This window comes from Zerene cesonia, unplaced genomic scaffold (assembly GCF_012273895.1).
Source record: "Zerene cesonia ecotype Mississippi unplaced genomic scaffold, Zerene_cesonia_1.1 Zces_u001, whole genome shotgun sequence".
Lineage (NCBI taxonomy): Eukaryota > Metazoa > Arthropoda > Insecta > Lepidoptera > Pieridae > Zerene > Zerene cesonia.
In genome coordinates this window covers 1,066,600-1,093,283 of record NW_024045131.1, presented here as the reverse complement: position 1 = coordinate 1,093,283, position 26,684 = coordinate 1,066,600, and the positions used below count along the sequence as shown (strand labels likewise).

Genomic DNA, 26,684 nt, shown 5'->3' with positions numbered 1-26,684 from the left:
TATCACGGATCGGTGACAATACAATAGTTTCATGAGTTTATCTTATTATCCTGATTAGGATCGCCGGGATAAATAGTTTCTCTACGTATCTGTGTTAAAGCAAGTGAGGCAATTTAATTGATTCTATCATTAAAGTGCATTTTTGTTTGAACCACCGATCCTAGTAATCACACTAACCACACTATCACACTTCACACTGATATTTTATATCTGAAAGTTTGTTTGGATGTTTGTCCGTCAATCACGCTGAAGAGATTTTGATGGAATTTGCCATAGAGACAGCATACCCTGTCTGTATGGATATATATCCTGATAAAATGATCCCTTGGGAAAAACATAAATCATGCTATCCGGACGGTGCCGGGACGAGCGTGTAATATACACTTTTATATGTCCACTTATCGAGGCTTATCTATCGGGTAATTACGAAGAACATTCGCTTTATCACTATCGGTGTCAATAAGCGTGATAAAGATTTGACTTTCATACCACCTGAGTGTCATTTCTAGGTGAAGGTCGGAAATATAGGTCGTGTATGTACACTCTGCGGATTGAATTCGACATTGATTAGTTACGTGATAGATTCATTCGGCTAGAGGAAAATAGATGATTTCAGTCTTATTATCATCACTACGTAGTATAAAACGAACTCTTTGCCCCTATGTCCGTATGTATGCTTATTTAAAACCACGCAACGGATTTGATGGAGTGTTTGTCATAGATGGAGTGATTGAACAGGATTGTTTATATGTATGACATCTTTTAAATTACTCCAAATTTAACGCGTGCAAAGCCGGAGGCAAAAGCTAGCTATGTAGTTAGTTATTTATCAACTGACGGCCTAGAAAACGAAAGAGGTTCTCTATTCGACTGTATATTTTAGATTTTGTTTCTGGATAGCTCGGTTTTCAACCGATTGGCGTGATTCATTTAGTGTTTAAATGGAAATTGATATCTATTTGATCCCATGATCATTTTAGAATCTGGAGTATCTGGTACCTCTCTTTCCGTGATGTTAGTTATTTACAAGTCTCTAACACAAGTATACATAAAGGAACTTTATTGTAATTGTGTACAATAAATGGAATTTAGACAACTAAATTTGTATCTAGTGATTTTTAAACACGCTTTTACTAGCTTCACCTGTATGTTTTAAGAGGCCATCAAAAATGTAGTCCGTATTTATAAATTAATGTTCTATATTAATATACTTTGTTTCTGTATGTATGTACATATTGTACATCTAACCTCTTGGTCTCTATTCCTGCTTTAATTTATCGAAGTACACTATTGTTAGGCGTAATCGTTTAAAAAAAAGGCGTTTTACACTAATATTATAATAGGAAACTTTTATATTTGTATGTGTGTAACGTTTTCGCAAAAAACTGATGGAGCGATTTAAGAAAATTCTTTCATCATTAAAGAGCTGCAACTTCACTGAGTGACATAACTATATAGGCTACATAAAATGGCGGCGGGACGCTACCGCTAATAAGTTATAACCGTGAAAGTCCGTCTGTCTGTACGATTTCACATCCACAGCACCAATTTTTGTAAAGAATTTGTGTAAAATACTGAATTTTTAACCGACCTGCTCAAAAGGACTGGAAATTATCAATTTGTAGCGTATTCTTTTATCCATTCAATCCATATTTGTTTCATTTTCATTCATGTAGCAACAGAGCTAGTAAGATTGGGATATTCGGGTACTAGATAGATAGATAGATACAGGTCCGTAATACATTCGATTACCACTGAAAAACCGCTTATAATGCGATTCTCAAATTGAATAGCGAGTGCACTGTTTACACATAGTGAAGCCCCCTGGCCCTCCGTGGGGTATCGGGCATATATCTGTTTCACTGATCGATTTTCTTTATGAACAAGGTGATCAGTCTATGTTCTGCTAAGCTGAGAAATCTGAGAGAGCCCCGAAAATCTAACCCAGGACCCCTCGGTTCTACACTCACCTGTTAACCACTGTACCAAAGATCAAGGCACTGTTTATGCGTGTTTATTCGCCTCGCAAATCGTACGAAGTGCGCGATAAAATCGCGTGAACTCAGCCCGCACGGTAGACGCGCCGTCGATCCGGTCATTCACCTAAGGCTTTACACCGACGTGAAATTCGATATAATTTATATGTATGTCTGTACTTGCATTCGTTCCTGCTACTGTGTCTATGATATCTAACGTTTGGTGCCTTTTGGTAAATAGGATAAGATACTCACTGATCTGTTTAAATTGAATAAATAATCTTTTTTTATAGCTTAATTCAAATAATAAGCTTTTTCTATAGTTTAGATTGTATCTAGTCTTATACCTTTAAACGAGCAATTCTTGTATATATATATATATAATTGGAATCTCGGAATCGGCTCCAACGATTTTCATGAAATTTAGTATACAGGGGGTTTCGGGGGCGATAAATCGATCTAGCTAGGAATTTTTTTTTAGAAAATGTCATATTCGTGTTTTATTCGTGTTTTTTTTTCCTGACATCTATTGGTGAATAATAATACTATTTTGCTTCGTAGATAGCTGGACAACTGAAATAACACACAGGCACTTTTTATACCGATATTCCTACGGGATACGGACTTACGCGGTTTCAACCGCGGGTCACAGCTAGTTTTGTGTTTAAAAGCCAACACTTTTACAAGGGTTCAGGTGGATGCATGGGCAGTGGTGATCGCTGGATACTGGGCGAACCACAGTTAGATTTCCCACCTTATTTATTTATTTACTAGCTGCGCCCCGCGGTTTCACCCGTGTAAGTCCGTATCACGTAGGAATATCGAATTAATCATATCTTGTGATAGAGTAAACCGATTTCGATGAAACAAAAACTAAATTATACATCAAGTTACGTATAATTTTTGTATATAAACATTGTCTGCTTACTTCGTAGATTTTACGTGATGTGCGCACAAACAAACAGACAAACAGACGAAAATTTCAAAAATCATGGAAATGGGTTCTGTTAGTTATCTTTTCACACACTGGCTATTTGTTTTTTCAAATTTTTTCAATGTACAAAAATGACTTCTACAGATTTATTATATGTATATATGTATATATGTATATATGTATATATGTATATATGTATATCTATCTATATATATAAAATTCTCGTGTCACAGTTTTCGTTGCCATACTCCTCCGAAACGGCTTGACCGATTCCTCTGAAATTTGGTAAGCATATTGGGTAGGTCTGAGAATCGGCCAACATCTATTTTTTATCCCGATATTCCTACGGGATACGGACTTACGCGGGTGAAACCGCGGGGCGCAGCTAGTATGTATATAGATTACATTAAGGATCACCAACGTTACATACACGGGTAACATGGATGGAAAGTTTTATCAAATAGCAAACATAGATTTAGTGCTGTCATAATTAAACCACTACTAATTAAAATAACCGCCTCCTTGGTACAGTGGTTAACGCGTGAGCTTAGAACCGAGGGGTCCTGGGTTCGATTCCCGGTGGGGACGCACAAAAAAAAATGTTTCGGTCTGGCAGGACACAGAAGGCTGTCACCTACTTGTCCGTAAAGAAAATCGATCAGTGAAACAGATGTATATCATCTGCCCCATACCCCACTAGGGGACACGGGACTTCACTTTTTTTTACAATTAAAATAACATTTCACAGCAGCTAACAGCTATTTAAGTAAGAAATTTTGTATTAATTATATTTTACACAAAAATTAATAGTAATCCTACTTATATTATAAATGCGAAAGTTTGTAAGGAGAAGTGTGTGTGTTTGTTGCTCTTTCACGCAAAATTACTGAACCGATTGCAATGCAATTTGGTACGTAGACAGCTGGACAACTTCCAAGCTATCACAATAGGAACACCACGTCATATATTGCAACATAAGAAAGAAAATTTAATATAGTATAGGTTTGCATTAATTTATGTTATTACTAGCTGCGCCCCGCGGTTTCACCCGCGTAAGTCCGTATCCCGTAGGAATATCGGAATAAAAATTTACCTATATGTTATTCCAGTTGTCCAGCTGTCTACGTACCAAATTTCATTGCAATCGGTTCAGCAGTTTTTGCGTGAAAGAGCAACAAACGCACGCACATCCTTACAAACTTTCGAATTTATAATATTAGTAGGATAGGATAGTAGGATATGCTTAAGCATCACCGCTTGTCTTGTATAAATGCGTTTGTTTGGCCCTGGGTATGTATAAAACTACATAGAAGGTTTTTAATAAGATACAATAAGTTAATACCTAATAACAGATCATTCATTCACCTAAAATGGCATTTGACGGGGATTATATGCTAATTTAGAAATGAACCTGTCTCCTTCCTAGATAAATGTATTTAGAAATTAAAGACTTTTAAACGGATTTTAAACGCGATTTATTCATTATATTATTAACCCGACGTTTCGAACACTTTACAGCGAGCGTGGTCACGGGGAGACTCCCCATAAAAAGTCTTTAATTTCTAAATGTATAATACTCGCGTAAAATCAAACACAAGAAAATACTAGATAAATGTAGTTCAAATTTGTTCAAAATTAAGTAACTGTATACATTATTAGTTATATAAGTATAAGTATATAAGTATAAGTTATATAGTTATAGTAGAAAATAGTTCATCCTTCAATGATATTGAAACATACATTAAAACTTCACGTTTATTACATTTGTATAATTAACATGCCAATTATTCTTATATATATATTAGATCACCATTTTAAAAATGTTTTTTCCCAGTTAACTTTCTTACTAATTTATTTCCTCTACTCTCTAGACAATACTATGTCATAATCCTGTCATAATCCGCAGATTTTCAGTGACGTGATACTTTTGGTGTTTGGTAGTACATTGCTGTCAATTGTTCCCATTTCAATATCAGAGAAATGAAGTGGTTTCCTCTCCAATAGAAAATATAATTCACATACATACGGTCACAAAAACGCTAATTAAAGTTAATAAATTAATTATATTGATCGATTTTAGGATAACTTACGGATGCTATATTTTTCTTGTGTTTGTACGTAAGGATGAAATATAATTTCAATTATTATTAAAAATAGACATCTTGTAAGCTAGATAGACACCTTCTCTTACTTATGTGTTATCTGATAGAAATCGTTTTAAGCTATATGACTGCTTTTTTATCTAACTGTGTGTATCATTTTTGTATATGTCATAACTGGTATAAAAACTATACAATAATCATAATTTGTTGATAAAATCATTATAAACATTAATGTGACTTTAACTCTTACTCTTAAAACAAACAAGCTGAAAAAACCTTTTTTCGTATTAAACGTAGGTGACGATAATTAATCAACGTAAAAGTAATGTTATTTTTATAGATAAACACAATCTAGATACAGCTCGAAATAAAGTAACCAGCTTAGATTGCACGCACAAACGCGCACATAGCAACAGCGTAATTTAACTACACCCCACTTTTGTCTTACCTCACCAAGGCCTTTGACACAATTGCACACCAAAATAGCGCATATTGCGAACGCTATAAGCTTCAATATCGCACTGTCGGCGACGCATTTCACTTACAAGCATAAAACTGGTCGGAGAATAATTGATAAGCGAGCAAGTCTCGATTTTTGTTTGTTTTTTTCGAGCGGAGTCTCGCAAGGCGCTGTACTGGGCCCAGTTTGTTCGACCTTGGTACTTAGGGTTGGAAGAGATAGTCAATTAATAACATTAACGATAATATTTTTAAGCAAGTTTGTTTCTATACGGTGTGAGGTTTGGTAAGTATCAGCTTATGCTTGTATTTTTTCTTTGGTATGGGGTAAATTTTAGAGATATCAACAAATTATAGGAAAGAACTGCTAATACCATTAAATATATACATACATTATTAAATATATAAACTACTATACCATATAGATATTGGATATTTAAATATATTTCCAAGAAAAAGTGGCCTTTGTCACCCCTGAATCTTTATTACATTCATATGTATTCCAGACTTGTGTAAAAAATGTTTTTTCATCGTTATTTCGAAACAGCAGAACTAATTCTGATAAGCTTTCATTGAGAGTCTAAAATTTATCAGCATTAATGGTTTCTAGAGATCTTATATAGTTTCATATATACTTCCTCTGGACGATTATGCCATTGGTCAATTCTGTATAATTTTAAAGTAGGTAAAGACCCTATCACACTGACACTTACCCAATTAAGATGGAAAAAAGGTGTGTTTTTATCTTTATATTTGCTTAACTCACACTATATTATTATAAGTAATTCACTAGGTTTAACTTCAGAGGTGTTAGAATCACCTCAATTGAGTGACATTGCATTATAAAATGACTAGCTGCGCCCCGCGGTTTCACCCGCGTAAGTCCGTATCCCGTAGGAATATTGGGATAAAAAGTTGCCTATATGTTATTCCAGTTGTCCAGCTATCTACTTAACGAACTTCATTGCAATCGGTTCAATAGTTTTTGCGTGAAAGAGCAACAGACACATCCTTACAAACTTTCGCATTTATAATATTAGTTTTAAAATGATATGAAGAATTCTCGTAAAATTAAACATCTAAACTATGCATACATACAAACATTTTAAAATCTTTTAAGAAATCAAAATAAAGCATTTAAATAATTTCAATCATTTACTTTTACAAGTGAGGCTAAACCAGAACTATTTACTTTGTTTAAAAGCCTCATTGTATTTGAAGAATTTTTCATTATAGTTTATATAGTAGTAGGAGTTATTTTATTATACTACCAATTAATAATAATGTCAATATACTTAAAATAATCATCATCATCATCATCATCAGCCCGAAGCCCGATTTGTTGCTATTGCAGAAGTAAATAGATGAAGCCATAGACTTCATTAATCAACTATGCTGAGCAAATACGGGTTGCTGGATATCATATGATTTAAAATATATTTATACCAATTATAAATGACTAGCTGCGCCCCGCGGTTTCACCCGCGAGATAAAGAGTTGCCTATATGTTATTCCAGTTATCTAGCTGTCTACGTACCAAATTTCATTGCAATCGGTTCAGTAGTGTTTGCGTGAAAGAGCAACAAACACACACACATCCTTACAAACTTTCGCATTTATAATATTAGTAGGATTAGTAAGATTGTACAGAGTTTCTTGTCGCCTCTTCTCTGTAGAAACTGCTTTCCGAACCGGTGGTAAATGTTAAAACTATGTGAATTCAACAGCGCTTCTATAAGAACTCTAATAATTCTAACTCTAATAATTCTAACTCTAAGAACTCTAATAATTCTAACTCTATTAATTCTATTAATAACTGTTTGAATACAGTTTAAAACTGCCTTTAATTATGTTATATTGTAAGTTATTTATATGATAGTGCATCGGAACAGTGCATTGGAGGTCATAAGTTATCACTTGGATAACTTTCTGAAGGTGACGCACACGTATGTATGTAACACAATCTATACTAATAATATAAAGCTTAAGTGTGTGTGTTTGAACGCGCTAATATCAGGAACTACTGGATTGCAAGAATTATTTCACAGATGGATCACGTGTGGATATAGACCGTATTTGTACTACTGGTGAAGCCTAATATATTAGCTGCGCCCCGCGTCTTCACCCGCGTAAGCCTGTACGCCGTAAGAATATCGGGATAAGAAGTTGCCTATGTGTTATCCCAGTTATCCAGCTATCTACGTACCAAATTTAAAGCAACAAACACCAAATACTCCCTTTTTGACGTCGGTTGATAGACGTCTAGTAAGGGTAATATTATAGACGATTTTATATTATTAACATAGAACTGAAGTATAGATATGTCTATTTTAGAAAGCGTATCTGTTCCTAAAACTAGTGCTGGCTCAGTGGTTAGGGAGTAGGATTTCAATAGAATAGTAGAGGGTTCGAAACCGGACGAGCGTGATAGAATTCAAAAGATTTTTCTATCTATTTATTATCACTGCTCGAAACGGTGATAGAAAACATCGTGAAGAAACCAGCAAGTCAAAGATTCAAAAGTTCTAAGATATTTGACATCTGACAACCCGCACTTGGCCCACGTGGTGATCATGGCCTCATAGGAGGCCTTTGCCAGTAGTGAAATACATGTATAGGCTGATGATGATGATGACCTGTCTTCTGGCACTACGGCATCGCAGATACGAGTATAACGAGATAAAATAGATTAATTTAAAGCATGATAATACCACTTCATGAGAGTTTCACCTCATTTGATTATAAGTAAAAATTAATGTAGCAGTGGTGGCTCAGTGGTGAGATACTGGGACTTCAAAATCGATAAGTCGGGGTTCGAGAACGGGCAAGCGTGCAGGAAATAAATTGATTTTTCAATTTTTCTGCACGTATGGATAACATCACCACTGCCAACAACGGTGAAGGAAAACATAGTGAGGAAAACGACATGTCCAAGAATCAAAAGTTCGACGACATGTGACATCTGTCAACCCGCACTTGGCCAGCGTGGTGGATTATGGCCTGAACCCTCATAGAAGGCCTGTGTCCCAGCAGTGGGAACATATATGGGCTGATGATGGATGGATGGAGAAAACATTAGTGCTTGTATGTGATAAGTATGATAAAGTTAACTTTATACGACTCTACATTGTATGATGAATAACATATTTTTTCTATATTAAAAGGAAAATTGGCTTATTCGAATGTCTCATGTATCCTAAACGATACTTAAAGCTGGTTAAAGATAATATATCGTTACAACTTTAGTTCAATATCGAATTGTTGATTTTTATTAACTCTCTCACTTTACATTTATTTTTTATATTAATTTACGTGTATGTATTTATATTTTATGATAAACTATGCAGACCGATGTCAGGGTGTAAACTCTACATCACTCTACATATACAATACAAGAGTCTTTAGATACTATACAAGAGTCTTTAGATTGCTGAAAGTATTAGTATTAAAATATGGGAGAGCGTAACGAGACATTGTAGAGCTGTCCCATTTTGTGGCCTATGAAATAGCATTGTTTCTTTAAAAGCAAACAATAACTAATTATAAATTAACATTAAATATATTGGAGTATATTGTATCTAAAAATATCATATTACGTTGTGTATTAGTAGGAATGTAGAGTTAGTGAATGCTAGAGCTAGAATATAGAGTTATAATGACGTAAGTCATTATAAGTTCTATAATTTTTTCTGTAAAAGCAGGCAAATGAACTAAAGGTTCGTCTGATGGTATACGATCATGATTGCCTATGAAAATGTACATAGTGCCTCTGACAATGCGTTTCCAGCTTTTAATGGATAAGAGTTTTAACGGCTAAAGGAAGGGAGGGGAGAGAAAAAGGATACGGGCTTCGGGCTCCCCGCTCACCGAACGAAACATACTAACTATTTCATGCCGTTCTCCTGTGGAGGTGGGTGGGTGGCCCAATTCGTGCTGAAGCGTGCTCCATTCCCAATATAAAGCTACATAATAAAGAAAATATCTTATACAGTTATGAAAATTAATTCATCAACTTCAGGCTTCATTATTCTTTACTCATATCCTACTAATGTTATAAATGCGAAAGTTTCTAAGGATGTGTGTGCGTTTGTTGCTCTTTCACGCAAATACTACTGAACCGATTGCAATGAAATTTGGTACGTAGACAGCTGGACAACTGGAATAACATATAGGCAAGTTTTTATCCCGATATTCCTACGGGATACGGACTTACGCGTTTGAAACCGCGGGGCGCAGCTAGTATTATAAATGCGAAAGTGTGTAAGGATGTGTGTGCGTTTGTTGCTCTTTCACGCAAAAACTGCTGAACCGATTGCAATGAGTTTTGGTACGTAGACAGCTGGACAACTGGAATAACATATAGGTAACTTTTTATCCCGATATTCCTACGGGATACGGACTTACGCGGGTGAAATCGCGGGGCGCAGCTAGTAGGTTATATATAAATTTGCTTTTAGCGAAACGACTTTAAGTGTTACAAACTTGCTTATGTTGTGGCTAGATGGCGCTGTATGCAGTCTGGAAATAATTTTCAGGAAGACAAAATAAAATGAAGTTTAGTCATATTAAGATTTACAAAGATTCGTTTATTTAACCGATATGTTTTGAGAAGCGAATTTAAATAACGATTTGAAAGAAATAATAAACGTTATAACAAACAACTAGCGGTGCACCCCGGCTTGACCCGTGGTACTTAGATAGCATTGAACATTCAGAGATTACGTACTAATCAACGGTGAAAGTATTTTTGAAATCGGTCCAGCAGTTCCTGAGATTACCGCATTCAAAAATTCAAACTAGGCTTTATTTTATTGGTAGGGGCTAATTTGGTTTTAAAAGCTTATTTTAATTACGCTTAAAATAAATAAAAAAATGTTATAATCAACAATAAGAAGCATGAAGATAATTCATATATTTTATTATTTTAGAAGCGATGTTGTTGAAATACGTAAAAGAAACAGTTAAATCTTCAATGTCTATTAGTATTATTAGTTTTAGATTCTATCACATATTTCCTCACTTGCATGTAAGTAAGGTAATTACATAATCTGGGCGATATTTATCATCATAATAAGATATACTCATGAAATTATTGTATTGTCACCGATCCTTGAGTGTACAAAGTTTGAATTAAATATAAATATTTCAATATAATACGGATCAAAAAACTGAAAAAGTATAAAAGATATTCCTTGTACTTAATTCAATTATTGAAATGTGTTATATTTTTAGAATGTTATATTTAATAGTTGGTTTTGATTTCTTATAAGCATTTCTATTTAATTTCTTTTATTTATTTACATTTTGTTTCTTATAAGAACCTTCTATTTTATGCATCGCATATTCGCTTTTAAGTTATTTACCCTAAGAATGACAGAAAAACAATAATTACTAAAAAAGAAACCAAACAAATCAATTTTAATGTGATCACACGGGAGGCACAGGCTTTCAAATGAAAATGATTCATCAAAATCCGTTTACCCTGTCGAAAGTTCGGATGTAACAAGGCTAAAACATACAGTCGAATTGAGAACCTCCCCCCTTGTATGAAGTCGGTTCATTAAAGGTTCTTCATGTGTATGTTATAATTTCTAAGTGTCTTAAAATCGTATGAAAATCTTAAGACTAAACGAATTTTATCATCATGATCAGCCCATACATATTCCCACTGCTGGGACACAGGCCTCCTATGAGGGTTCAGGCCATAATCCAGCACGCTGGCCAAGTGCGGGTTGGCAGATCTCACATGTCGTCGAACTTTTAATTCTCGGACATGCTGGTTTCCTCACGATGTTTTCCTTCACCGTTTTAAGTGGTGATGTTATCCACATGTTCAGATACATTGAAAAATCAATTTATTTCCTTCACGCTCGCCCGGTCTCGAACCCCGGCTTATCGATTTTGAAGTTCGAGGTTCTCACCACTGAGCCACCACTGCTTTAAACGAATTTTATAGATTTATTAATTCATCTGAACCCAGTTCATCACTACAGCTCCAAACGGTGAGGGAAAACATCATGGAATCAGGCATGGACCAGATGCAAATGTATACATCCCTACATGTGACATCTGCCCACACTTGGCCACAGGTTGTAGCCTGAACCGTCGTGAACAAATGTCCCTGTCCCAATGGGGACAAATATTCGCTGATGATGATGATGATTTAATTGCCTTGCCCTGTCTCTTCTTAATATTGTTCTGTATCTCTCTTTTAATTCTTTTCTTATGTTTCTTATCCTATTATAATGCTTATGATAGTGGGTTATATCAATGAACCCTCGTATGTGATACTAGCGGTCCGCCCCGGCCTCGCTCGTGGTATATATATAGCCTATAGCCTTCCTCAATAAATGAGCTATCTAACATATCAAGCCGCACAGTAAACTATTTTTACTTTCGTTTTTTTTTTGTTTGTTCTTTTTTGTTAGTTTTTATTCTAGATATTAGTTATAAATTATTTATGGAGATATATATATATATTTTTTTTTGGTACTTAGGGTTTTTGTGTATGTGCGGTGCTGTGTGTTTATAGACAATAAATTTATTTCTTACAATGAAAGAATTTTTCAAATCGGAGCAGTAGTTCCTGAGATAAGTGCGTTCAAATAAACAAACAAATTCTTCAGATTTATAATATTAGTATAAATTATATTGCAAGGTAAATAACGTATCCCTGAATATGACTATTTCTGTTTTATCAATTAGTATGATGTTTGCATTCACAACAAGAATGCGTATAACATAATATAATCCTACTAATATTATAAATGCGAAAGTTTGTAAGGATGTGTGTGCGTTTGTTGCTCTTTCACGCAAAAACCACTGAACCGATTGCAATGAAATTTGGCACGTAGACAGCTGGACAACTGGAATAACATATAGGCAACTTTTTATCCCGATATTCCTACGGGATACGGACTTACGCGGGTGAAACCGCGGGGCGCAGCTGGTTTAAAAATAAAGGATAGCTATCATTAATCTTCTAATTACTATAAATTGCTTAAGATAAAATATATCTTAATTGAATAATTTTCTTGATAAACAAGCGACCCGCCCTGGCTTTGCACACATGCAATTTTTACACATAAATTCAAGTTTTACACATATAAATCTTCCTCTTTTATCACTATTAAAAAAGTCGCATCAAAATCCGTTGTGACGTTTTAGATCGAATAGGGACTGACGATGGGAAATGACTTTGTTTTATAACACGTAAACGTATTGCAATCAATGAAAATTCTATGGAGTCACGTGATTAGAACTAAGTCCAGTAATAGTCTAAAGGTTTCTTCATTATTTTAACTACTGAATATATTTAACTCTAATTAAATTAACTATAACAAAGCACGAATCTATTTCCGTCCCTGCCATGTTCTAGGATCAATCGATTTTATTTAATAAAGCTCCGTGCGTCTCGAAATTTCTGTAATTTCTCACAATCACAATTTTAACTTAAACCTCGCCGCTAGCTTTCTGTTGCTACGCTGCATATAACATTAAAGTATATATAAAACCTTCTTTTTGAGGTTATAAAGCTTAAAGTCGATTACACGGGTTGCGAGTGTGTGTGCGGTGCATTTGTGTGCGCGCCCTGCGCGCTGCATCGGCCCTAGGTCAGTACTCTTCAGTGCATCCGAGTGACTGCATTCTCGCTCGCTTTACTTACAAAACATCAAAAATCAAACAAAAAAATCAAATATCCCAATCCCCAGTGTTTGAAAACGTACAAAACCGCGGCAATATCGCTATGGACAGTGAAGGAAACTCGGATAAACGATTCTTTCTCCGCCGCCATATTGATGCTATGTAAGTGCGCTTTCCAATTTTTGAATTCGGAACATGTACGAACGCCATGTTGGAAATCGTTTTTTTTTTTCGACAATGAAACATCTGCTCCAAGGAACAGTTTTTTAATTAGATACGAATCAATGTGCCAGTATTTTTGCGACTAAATGTCCGCTTTATTATTTTATGTGTAAAAAAAAATATAATTTAATGTTAACAAAATGTATTTATAGAGAAATGTACGAAGGAAAAGTATTTTAAATGCATTACGTCATGTTAAGATACAGTACTTAAGATACGCCATTTTGAAAATCGGCGTCCACGTCTTACTAAAGAGGTTTAATATAATTTAATATTACAAATAACTCTTCATAATTATAATCGGTTTAAAAATCTGTGCTGGCTGCAAATAACGAGATATAGTATTTTTAAAATTTTGTGACGTAATTTCAATTATATAATCTTATTTTAACTTGGCTTTACTAGTACAAAATTTAATTAAATACAAACACCAAGAATATAAATAATAAAACCGCTTTGATTAACATCTCTAGAACTCTATGGGTACATAACTAATTGTTATTAATATATCTAGGTTATGTAGAGTTCAGACTATCTTATTAGTCATTAAATTTTCTAGAAATATTTACCTTTAACACGTCAAATGAGGTCATACTGGTGACAATGAAATTATACTTATACAATTGATATCAAAATGCAAGGCCAGCAAATATTTAATCGTTTATAACAGTCTGTTTAAACCTTACGCCTATACGTTTAAAATGTCTCACAATTACATAAACATTTTATATAATTTTATCATTACGTGGTATAAGACAAAGTCGCTTTCTCTGTCCCTATGTCCCTATGTATGCTTAAATATTTAAAACTATATGCTGCGGATGTTGATGGGGTTTTTTTAATAGATAAAATGGAAGGGGAAGGTCTATATGTGTAATAATATATATTAATCAACTCCGAATAAACGCGTACAAAGTCGCGGGCAAAAGCCAGTTTTGTTATAAATATAGCCAATTGTGATCTAAAATTTAGTTGACCCAATTCGCTTTTATTGAATCTATATATTGGCCCGTTTCCTTTTCCTCACCCGTCCTAGTCCATTCCTTCGTTCCAGTCCTTAATCCTTTCCTTTTCCCTTACCACATAAAAGCAGGCAGCGCATTCATTGAGGTACTACCTTTGCGAATGTTCATGGGCGGTGGTAATCGCTTACCATGACATAAAAAAAATCTGTACATTAATTTCATAGATCAACCCATACAGACACAGAGACTGTACCGTCTGTTACATTTCTATAACGAAAGATAGGATGTCTTATATACTACTATTATAACCTATCAGCTGTTCACCCCGGCTTCGCCCGTGGTACATATATAGCCTATGTCACTGAAGTTGCATATTTCTAATGGTGAAAGAATTTTCGCAATCGCTCCACTTGTTTTTGCTTGAAAACGTTACAAACATACAAAAAGACAAAAGTTTCCTCTTAATAATATAAAAATGTAGACTAACTTTGCCCCGCGGTTTTATTCACGTTACACATGTTAAATTGCAGTCTTCATAGACTCATGGCTTCCTCAATAAATTGATAATTTATTACTGAATTTTTTTTTTATCAAATCGGTCTAGCAATTCCTGAGATTAGCCCTCAATTAATAACAACATTATCTCTGGAATTTTCAACTGTCTATTGCATCATGAGATACACCCTGGTTACATGCAGACAGACAAACAAGCATACAGATGGACAGCGAAGTCTCAGTAATGGGGCGTTTTACTCTTTGGTTATAGAAACCTTAAAATAAGGAAGTAGGAAGGAAATCCTCAATCCTCTATATATCCTATCCCAATATGGTATCATATTATCTATTCACTACGCCACACATTACTTTTAAATTTCGAATTAAATTTGTAATTTCGAAAGTTTTCTATAAAACCTTTTTAGTCCAGCAAAAAATAATAAACGAAAAAAAAAGCTACCCACAATTGGTGGGAAAATACGTCTGACTCTGAATCATATAATATCTTTCTAATATATAAAATTCTCGTGTCACAGTTTTCGTTGCCATACTCCTCCGAAACGGATTGACCGATTCTTATGAAATTTTGTGTGCATATCGGGTACGTTTGAGAATCGGCTAATATCTATTTTTCATACCTCTAAATGATCAGAGTAAGGCAGAACAGCGTTTGACGGGTGCAGCTAGTGATAATTTAAATCTTTAAATACACAAAGGAAACATTTGTGTTATGGATGTATGTTGGTAATGTTTTTACACAGAAACTACTAGACCGATTTTAAAAATTCTTTCGCCATTAGAAAGCTGCAACTTCACTGAGCGACAGGCACATTTGTACTTACCACGCGCGCAGCCGGGGCGTACCGCTTTGATAAATATTAACATCTAGACACTAGACATAGACACTTCGAATAAGAGCTATCATAAACCTGAACTTAAGACGTTTCATTAAGAGGCTATGCGACTAACCTAGTAATTTTATATTAGAGTTAAAGATGTGATGAGGTATCAGAATGCTTAAAATACTAGCGATCCGCCCCGGCTTCGTCCGTGGTACATACTAGCCTATAGCGTTCCTCAATGAATGGGCTATCTTACAATGAAAGAATTTTTCAAATCGGACCAGTGGTTCCTAAGCTTGGTGCGTTCAAACAAACAAACAAAATCTTCAGCTTTATAATATTAGTTTAGATTGATACTTATCTACTTACTTCTTAGTCTTGTGGTGTTGAAACGTCGTAGTGAGGTTTGGAAGAAAAGAATTCAAACAAAATAATCGTAAAATATTTTAGGGTATAGGTTAAGGACTTATTTACAAAGTTTAAATGAAATCTGGTGTTACAAGCATACAAACATACAAACGTACATGTGAAAATAAAAAAAACGCCTGTAACAATGAATCTAATTAAAATCGATTTAAATAAAAACAAATACAAATATTTTATACATAAACATTCACCCGCAGAAAAATTTGCCAGCAAATACTGTTATACAGCTTTATCAGCTGTTATTTGATACTGATAAACATTACATTGTCGCTCAGCGCTGAATTGGCGTTAAAATAAATGGCCTAATAACATCCAGAGCAGGTCATCGCCGCAATGTGGTTAGTCTATAGGTCTTTTATCGAATACACTTTACATACGCTGCGGAGTAACACAGCCTCTTTTTTTATATATTTTTTAAATCTTGCATAGATACCCACGGCCTCCGGAGATAAAGCAATGGGTTATGTCGGATACCTACCGACCAAAACCCCAGTGTGTTCCGTCAAGCCGCTTAAGGGCCTTATGTACTAGCTGCGCCCCGCGGTTTCACCCGCGTAAGTCCGTATCCCGTAGGAATATCGGGATAAAAAGTTGCCTATATGCTATTCCAGTTATCCAGCTGTCTACGTACCAAATTTCATTGCAATTGGTTCAGTGGTTTTTACGTGGAAGGGTAACAAACATCCATACATCCATACAAACTTTCGCATTTATAATACTAATAGGATTATGAAGAGATAATAATAATAAATTTATTATTTCGGAGTATCAAGGACCCAATATCAGTTTTTTTTTATTTCTATAAAGAAATAAAAAAAAACTGATATTATATTATGCTTTTAATCTAGTTTATATAAATAAACTAGATTAAAAGCATAAAATAATATACAAGTGAAAAACAAGTATGTATGTTTGGAACGGATAAACACATTGAAAACTTAGTCGTTGTTCTTTATAAGTGATAGGTTTTTCAAAATTAGGTAAAGCGATTCGGAGATAATGCATATCAAACACATGCAAACATACTTACATAAATTTAAATCTTTAGTGTTTATAATATAGATATTAAATGAAACGCTAGAGTCTAGAAACACATATTTTGATATAAGTCATTTGTATGCTACCTGCATAAAAAAACGGTATACGTAAAAAAACTGAACGAATATTGATGTAATTTTCACCAAGTACACCTACAAAGTGATATTTTTCGAATTATGGGTATCTAAATAATTTCTTAATACTCCCCGTGACCACGCTCGCTGTAAAGTGTTCGAAACGTCGAATTAATAATATAATGAATAAATCGCGTTTAAAATCCGTTTAAGTCTTTAATTTCTCAATAATTTCTTTATATATTCAGTGAGTTCACATTTTGTAGAGTTGCTTCTAAAAGAAAGTGGATAAATAAATAAATACTATAACACTAATATCATAAATATAAAAGTTTGTTTGTTTGGACGTTTATCCGTCAATCACGCTGTTACTGAACGGATTTTGATGAAATTTGGTAAACAGACAAACTATAATCTGACGCTATATAAGTATAGATTATAGAAACTATCAATTAGTTGTCCAGAACACATCTTTCTTTAATAACCTACTTGAAAGAAAGTAGGTTCTCGATTCGAGTGTATTATTTTTTTCTTTATAACTTTTTATGATGTAAAAAGAATTTTCAAATTTTTAGTTTTATAGCATTGAAATTTTTTTTTTGTTATTTAAAACGGCTACGTAGTTTAATTTAAATTAGATCAAATTCTAACAATACGAGTAACATTATTTTATTGTTTAAAATAAATGCAAAAGTGCTACTAAAATAAATAATATTTAAAAAAAACTAAAAAACACGCTTTAACAAAAATCATATTTTGCAAATTGAAAAATGGAATAATTTTATCAAATTAGTGTATTGTCATCGGTCCTCAATAAATCTACAAAGTTTGAACGAAATCTGGCCGTTTAAAGTGGGTCAAAATCGCGCCCAAAGAAGTCGGTTACAAACAAACATACAAACGTACAGGTGAAGCTAATAAAAAGCGTGTAATAAGTATCATGGAACAAAGAAACGTCTGATACTGAGTTCAATACAGTGTCATTTCGCATTGAGGGAGGGATCGTCCTCTGCTATCAATGTCCTCTGGGTGAGTGCCCTCCACACTCAGGATATTGACTCCGATAATGTTATAAAATGAATTTGTTATTGCGCCGCTGTGGCTCAGCGGTTAGAGAGGCAGTGGGTTCGATAATATAGGGACTGCTTTTTGAAGGGGAAGCCGGTATCCTTTTCCTTGCCCTTCCCAGTCCTTTCTTTTATTTCACTTATCAGTATTTTTAATCTCTTTTTTATTTGAAGTTGGTAATCCATTTGTAGAGGTGTAAGGTCTGCAATTGACCTTATGCCTCTCCAAATGTCCATGGGCGGTGGTAGTGCTTACCATCTGGCGACCCACCAGCTCCATTGCCGACTATGATATAAAAAAGAACTTAGTATAAGTCCTACTAACATTCTTAACGCGAAAGTTTGTAAAAATGTATGAATGTTTGTTACTCGTTTACTCGAAAACCACTGAGCGGATTTTGATGTTCCTTGGCAGTGTTGTAGGTTATGCGTCAAAATACCACATAAGCTATAGAAATACAAGCTTTTGCCCGCGGATTCGTCATCTGGTAGAGTCGCGAATATTGCATACATAAAATATTGCGTTTGTAGCTATAAAAAAAATCTATTGAAAATTGGTGAAAATTGGTGGTATCCAATGGTTCATTAATAGATCATTAATAAATAGATCCATTTTCTAGAGCCTCGAAGATCCTACTAGTCCTACTAATCCTACTAATATTATAAATGCGAAAGTTTGTAAGGATGTGTGTGTGTTTGTTGCTCATTCACGTAAAAACTACTGAACCGATTGCAATGAAAGTTGGTACGTTGACAGCTGAACAACTGGAATAACATATAGGCAACTTTTTATTCCGATATTCCTATGGGATATGGACTTATACGGGTGAAACCGCGGGGCGCAGCTAGTTAACCAAATCATTGTGGTACACGGTACACCACTTGACTTTAACTATAAAAGACTATTAGATAGCCTAGATTTTTCAATGATTGTATGTTTCATATATTGGTAGGTACCTGCTTATTATGTTTATAAGATAACATATATGAACAAATAAAGACCTTAAGTCTGGCCCTTGTTGTGATTGTCTTTTCAGCCTTGCTATCACTTACAAAAAGGTGTGTGTGCGATTCACACACGATAGAAGTAAAACTTCAGTAAATCGACAAAAGCATGAGATGAATATATATAAAACAGTATGTATATTTCTGTCTCATTCTTTGCCGGCTTCATTCTACACATTTTTGTATTTGTGTCTCTTACCTGTCGTTTTTCCATTGCATCAGCTTTGAAATCACAACGATTCTAAAGAAGTTTCACTTCAAAAACGTACATTCTTTCAAAATTTCTCACTTAGAAGTCATTTCAATGCTATGAAACTAAAAATAGGAGAAAAAACTATTAATAATAATTTAACGAATACCCTGTTTCGATGGAAAACACGGACAGGCAGACAAAACAATATTAAGTATGATATAATAATAATATAAATGCGATTATAAATACCTCTATGGAATTTCGTGTCTCACATTAAAGACTTTTGAGCGGCTAAAAATTGATTTATTATCCATATTTATACCGAACGTTTCCTAAACTTTAAAAATTAAAAGCACTTATAATTTAATAAATGCCTATACAGCAATCGTTATTTATATGAAATTCATTTAGATATTTAATATAAGATAATCCAAAAAAAAAAAAACTAAACTTTTACAGCTTTCATAAGATAATTTCAAAATAATTTATCCCTTTCTAATAAAAACTAAAACCCGATGTATTGTTACCTACATTCCACAAAACTATTCAAATCCATAAATATGTATTTTAAATAACAAACAAACCAATTACAACAAAAACATAACTCACATATGCATATACATTCAGTCGAAGAACATAAAAAATTACTATGCCTCAACATCTATATACAAACTCAAAGGTCCTATTTACAATAAAACATAAATTCATAGCCAATAAAACCTTGGGCATAGACCATAAAAATGTACAAAAACCACACGCATCTATTCGGAAACAAAAAATAGCAACACCGGCCGAAAACGACCAACTGCATTAAAAAAAATACACAAACCGTTTTAAAAATATAGACCAATAGAAATGTTCTATTAGTTTGAACATAGAATGCAAGATGCGTTGTTTGAAATGACCAATCGGGTGCGCGCGCGCTCCCGCCCTTTGTGTGTGTGACGCGCTGGCCCTTTTCACGTTAGAAGCCGAGCCGAGCGGACGTGTTATCCATTTTATGGGACATTTGATAGTTTATGTGTTAATGTTGTTTTGAACGTTTGATTCTATCGAATATATTTTATTATAAATAAGTTATTGTTGTTAATCGATTGCTAACCGAATAACTTGTTGTTTTAGTATCATAGATTGATCGTAAAATGCTGTAGCAAGGAATAAAAAGGTACTAAATAATTAATTTGGATAAAGATATTGAAATACCTTTGGGTTTATTTATTGTATCAACTTTTAAAGCAAAATGTTTTATGTCAAAAACATTATCAAATACATAGTTGTGTAAGGTCTTGAGGTTTGTTTGTAGAATCAGCATATTTATCAATATGTCCATGAAATCAATCGGTAAAACAGTTGATCTAAATGATTATATGTGGGAGTCGAGTACGTTTCGGCACGAATTGCGCCAGCTCGGACCGGGGAAGTACCACACCCCCACAGAAGACCGGCGTGACATAGTAGCATGCTACTGTGTATCGTACGGTGAGTGGGGAGCCGGAGACCCGATTCCTTTTTCCGATTTCCTCACCCTTCCTAATCCATTTCTTATTTCCAGACGACAATCCTTTCCTTATCTCTTACCCCGTAAAAGCGGGCAGCGCATCCGTAGTGGCACTACCTCTACTCTGTTCGTGGGCGGTGGTGATCGATTACCATCAGGCGAACCACCAGCTCAGTTGCCCGCTGTGACATAAAAAATCAGTAAAATCCTGTGTAATAGACGCAAATCATCTCAAAATTTGACACTAGGGACCAGATAGGGTTCCGTACGTTTGTTATTTAGCTTTAGACCACAATGTCCGAAGTTTTTTTTTCTTTCTTCCTGTATGCTTTAGGTTTAAAAACGAGATGTAAAGTTAGGTGTGCTATGGTCTATCGAGATACACAGAACGAAATGACGACAAATTAGATAGGCTATGATCTATCTAGATACACATATTCCATTTAATTCTCACTGATTTTAATAACAATTGGATCTTCTCTCGAGTTCCTACCATTGTTAGGCCACTGATTCTAAACAGCGTTACAAATAATGATTCAGACATGACCTCGACGAGTGATTTGTTATCAGGTGACGTTATATGACGTCATCGCTAGTAACGACTAATATACGCTGTTATAATTATTACCAATTAGCTACAGTTATAAAATCAGATCTGTTGTAACAGGTGACACAGCAATCGGGCTAGTGTGTTTCGGAGAATTATTACATCTGCATGTATTAAAATCCTATCCTAGTAATATTATAAATGCGAAAGTTTGTAAGGATGTGTGTGTTTGTTGCACTTTCACGCAAAACCTACAGAACCGATTGCAATGATATTTGGTACGTAGACAGCTGGACAACTGGAATAACATATAGGCAAATTTTTATCCCGATATTACTACGGGGTACGGACTTACGCGGGTGAAACCGCGTGGCGCAGCTGGTGTTAATAAGTATAAAAAAAATCTTTACTAATATTATAATGCTGATGACTTTGTTTGTTTGAACGCACTAATCTCGAGAACTACTGGTCCGATTTGAAAAAATCTTTCAGTGTTAAATAGCCCATTTATTGAAGAAGGCTATAGGCTATATATGTAACTAGTGCGACAGTAGTGCTAGTAAGTTCCCACTAAGACTTTTCTAGATAGTTATTTTCTAAAAAAAATCTTATCCCCAAATGGGTAGTCCAGAATCCAGATTCTAAAATGAGATCAAATAACAACAATTTTCTATCCAGCACAAAACGATCAAGTCCTTCGGATGGAAACCCCCGGAGTTATCCTGTAAGCGAAAGAAAAACAATCATATTGACATCCTCCTTCGTTTTTGGGACGTCGGTTAAAAAATACCACGAAATCTCAGACATACCGTGAAGTAAACAATTCAGCTGGTACCTATGTCGTTAGCGCTGCACTGCAATCGATCCTAGGAATTGGCTTGAGTCTAGACTGTGACGTCACTAACGCCTGCGTATTATAGTCGAAGTTACGGCCCAGTGGTTCTTGAGTTACTGTACCGTGTTCGATGCGATTTTAGGCTTTTAGGTTTCAGTGTGGTATGGGTTCTTGTGAATTTTAAACATGTTTTTTAATACTAGTTGTGCCCCGCGGTTTCACCCGCGTAAGTCCGTATCCCGTAGGAATATCGGAATAAAAAGTGCCTATATGTTATTCCAGTTATCCAGCTGTCTACGTACCAAATTTCATTGCAATTGGTTCAGTAGTTTTTACGTGAAAGAGTAACAAACATCCATACATCCATACTTACAAACTTTCGCATTTATTATATTAATAGGATTAATGTTTCTACTTGATATATGTTTTTTTTTAATTTTGCCCGCGGCTTCGCACGCGCTAATTAGGAGTAGATTAACAGATGTTACTATACATATAAGCCATCCTCTTAAATCAGTCTATCTATTTAAAAAACTCCATCAAAATCCGCTGCGCAGTTTTAAAGATTTAAGTATTTTTTGCGACTTTTATACTATGTAGTGATGTAGTGATATTTTTACCGAAAATGATTTTTTTACAATGAAAAAGGTGTATTTTGTTAATTTTCATTGTTGATAGATAGATTTTTATAGATTTTTTTTTGTTTTATACTTCAAACACTGGGCCATAACCGCCTGTATATATGGGCTAATGATGACTTAAAACATATAAATTTATTAATTCTTACAAATATATAGAAATTCGACATTCTACATACGTTCATTATAAACATCTTCACCGAATATAACAAATCTATACTTAATGTTATAAAGCTGAAGAGTTTGTTTGTTTGAACGCACTAATCTCCAAAACTACTGGTCCGATTTGAAAAATTCTTTCAGTGTTAAATAGCCCAATTATTAAGGAAGGCTATAGTCTATATATGTACCACGGGCGAAGCCGGACCGCTAGTGTACGGTTCGTTGAAAATAACACGAATTACAATTAATTTCCCCGAATTATCGTTTCTGTTTCCCAGAATTTCGTTCCGCGAACAAGTTACATGTCTAACAAACGACCCATGTAACATCACCCCATATGAAAGAAAACCTAAAAAAAAGCTTTCACCCTCTCGCAAAAAGTATCGCTAGGTCATTAGGAAAGGGACAAACGTATATGCAAGAGCGGGAGGGACGATGGTCTATTTTTTGCTTGAGGCGGGATTTGGTACGACTCCGTATAGCCATGGTTTGTCTGTTTGTATGTATTAGGGACACGGTGGGTCGATTCTGCTTTGGATAGACGTGGACTTGGTCCTAAATATTGTTTTATATCGTCTGCGTCTCATTATAAATCTTTTGTGTTATTAAATTCACACTCGGAATATGTTTTAAACACGCTTTTATGAGCTGCACCAATGTGTTTGTAATTTAGTATGTATATTGTTTTGACATTGAAATATTATAATGTGTCATCATGTCAATAATTAAATAACTATTATTATATAGAATAACTAGCTTTTGCCCGCGGCTTCGCACGACTTAATCTAGTTTAACAGATGTTATTATACATATAAACCTTCCTCTTGAATCACTCTATTTATAAAAAAACCATCAAAATCCGTTGCGTAGCTTTCAAGATTTAAGCATACATAGAGACAGAGAAAGCGACTTTGTATTATACTATATAGGGGTTGTCAAATTAACTATATTGATTGGAACCCAAAACTTTAATGTAAGGCATTGTCACTGCCCTCACTAAGTTGGTTTATGACACTAGAGTGTCATTAACCTATTTGGTCACTTTCTTATCTCTCACATTTCTCACACAATTTATCCCACTCATACTTCATTTTTACATAAGGATCCCATTATAAAATTCATTAATTTCGCATCATTATCCAATTAATCGTTGGTATCCTAATTAACCACCATCTGTAACACCTTACACTATAATTTCTCACACAATTCTCTCACTCACACTTTATACGACTATATTTTATCAGCCTCACTCACACCTGCGCCATAATTTCTCTCACAAACCATCCATATTATGTTTATACTCTCACCACCATCCATCTTTGTTCACAAGAAACTCTAAGTAACATAAAACTTCAAACTCATGAGTAATCTTTTTGATGAGAAATTTTGAAAGAATAGAAAACATTTTATCACGAGGCAAGATACGCAGGTTCGAATCCTGCCTCGTGATCAAATTTTTTCTATTCTTTCAAAATTTCTCATTTATAAAGCATTTCAATGCTATAAAACTAAAAATTAAATCTTTTTGATTCCAAAGATTCTAAGAACCGTTCGTATAATGTTTTCATTGCTATAGTTATGTGTATAAAATAAATTTTAGAAATTTAGTTAATTAATTAAAAAGTGAAGGCCCGTGTCCCTGAGTGGGGTATGGGTCAGATTATATACATCTGTATCACTGATCGATTTTCTAGGCTGACGCAACCACTGTGCCAAGCAGGCAGTCATAGGTTATTTAAACAGGTACAAAATAGGTTGAATCAATTGTTTTTAATTTAATTGTAACCAACTCTGACTTGAAATAGCCTTTAGAAATTAAAAACTTTTCAACGGATTTTAAACGCGATTTATTCATTATATTATTAACCCGACGTTTCGAACACTTTACAGCGAGCGTGGTCACGGGGAGACAATATAATTGTTAAAAAAAGTGATTGCCGGACACCGATCGGAACCACGCTCGCTGTAAAGTGTTCGAAACGTCGGGTTAATAATATAATGAATAAATCGCGTTTAAAATCCGTTGAAAAGTTTTTAATTTCTAAATGTATAATACTCGCGTGAAACCAAACACAAGAAAATACTTTGAAATAGCCTTAGTTAATACCATTTATATAATCTATCTCCGTACTAATTAGCATCCACATTTGATCAGCGATTTTTGTGTGAAAGAGTTGAATATTTTTACATCCAATCAAACCCAGTCAATCAATTTTTATACGTTTCCAATGTAGGTATTGTACAAAAAATTTCTTAAATTCAAAAGCAATAAATAATTTAGTATTAACTTGTTACAGATTCTATGATAATGGTCTTCGATGAACGGTGAGCAGATGCTTCTTTTATCTTTTATTATTTATGTCATAGTCGGTGATGGAGCTGGTGGGTCGCCTGATGGTAAGCGCTACCACCGCCCATGGATATGTTGAAGTGTCAAGGAATGTGAGTAAGGGAAGATTTTTATAAATCCTACTAATATTATAAATGCGAAAGTTTGTAAGGATGTGTGTGTGTTTGCTGCTCTTTCACGCAAGAACTGCTGAACCGATTGCAATGTAATTTGGTACGTAGATAGTTGGACAACTGGAATAAAATATAGGCAAATTTTTATCTCGATATCCCACGGGATACGGACTTACGCGGGTGAAACTGCGGGGCGCAGCTCGCATACAATATTTAAAACCGAAACTGCCTTCAAATTATCAGAACTAGACCAAACTCAAATGGGAACGAACAGGAGGCACGAACTTTCCAATTAAAAAAAGAATAATCAAAATCGGTTCTACAAGTCAACTGTTATGAGGTGACAATCACGAAAAAATCGAGAAGTCTCCTTTTCATGAAGTGGATTGCAAACAAAATGGAAGAGAAATTGTTGTTTCGAAATAGTGCGCGTATTTACCACTAGCTGCGCCCCGCTGTTTCACCCGCGTAAGTCCATATCCCGTAAGAATATCAGGATGTAAAGTTGCCTATATGTTATTCCAGTTGTCCAGCTGTCTGCGTACCAAATTTCATTGCAATCGGTTCAGTAGTTTTTGCGTAAGAGCAACAAACAGACACATCCTTACAAACTTTCGCATTTATAATATTAGTAGGATATGTAAAAGATGATAAACCTTAATTTTCTTTTTTAAGTTTCCTTCAACTATTTTATTGATGGTGAGTATATTGCACTGTAAGTGATTTAAATACAAGCATTGCGAGTGTCTTTCCGCCCATATTATAATTGAGTTAGTTCCTTAAGACGTAAATAATATTAATGTTAAGACAATTACGAAGTAAGCTCAATGTAAATTCATCTTTCTCTCCTTTTTACTAGTTTTTTTTTTATGCCCAAGTAGCACGAGTAAAATGATATAAAGTATTGTTTTAATTGAGGTTAAACTATTTAATGCTACACAGATTTATAATATATAATATTGACTTATAATAAAAAACCACGAATTTAAAAATCGGCTCTTAATTGTGATTACACGATAGTAAATCGTACGTTTTTACTTAATTTAGGTTCACTGTCAGGTTTTACATATAATAGCATCAAGCATATTGATGATTTAAT

At 34.5% G+C, this 26,684-nt stretch overlaps 1 long non-coding RNA gene across 1 annotated transcript in view; it reads left to right on the top strand.

The window, feature by feature from the left end:
- The first annotated feature begins 12,837 nt into the window (after window positions 1-12,837).
- Window positions 12,838-26,684, top strand: part of LOC119838207 — a 31,420-nt gene continuing 17,573 nt past the window's right edge. The window contains exons 1-2 of the long non-coding RNA XR_005288186.1: window positions 12,838-13,277; window positions 25,420-25,447. This is a non-coding gene — a long non-coding RNA (uncharacterized LOC119838207). The remainder of the gene's footprint in view (window positions 13,278-25,419; window positions 25,448-26,684) is intronic.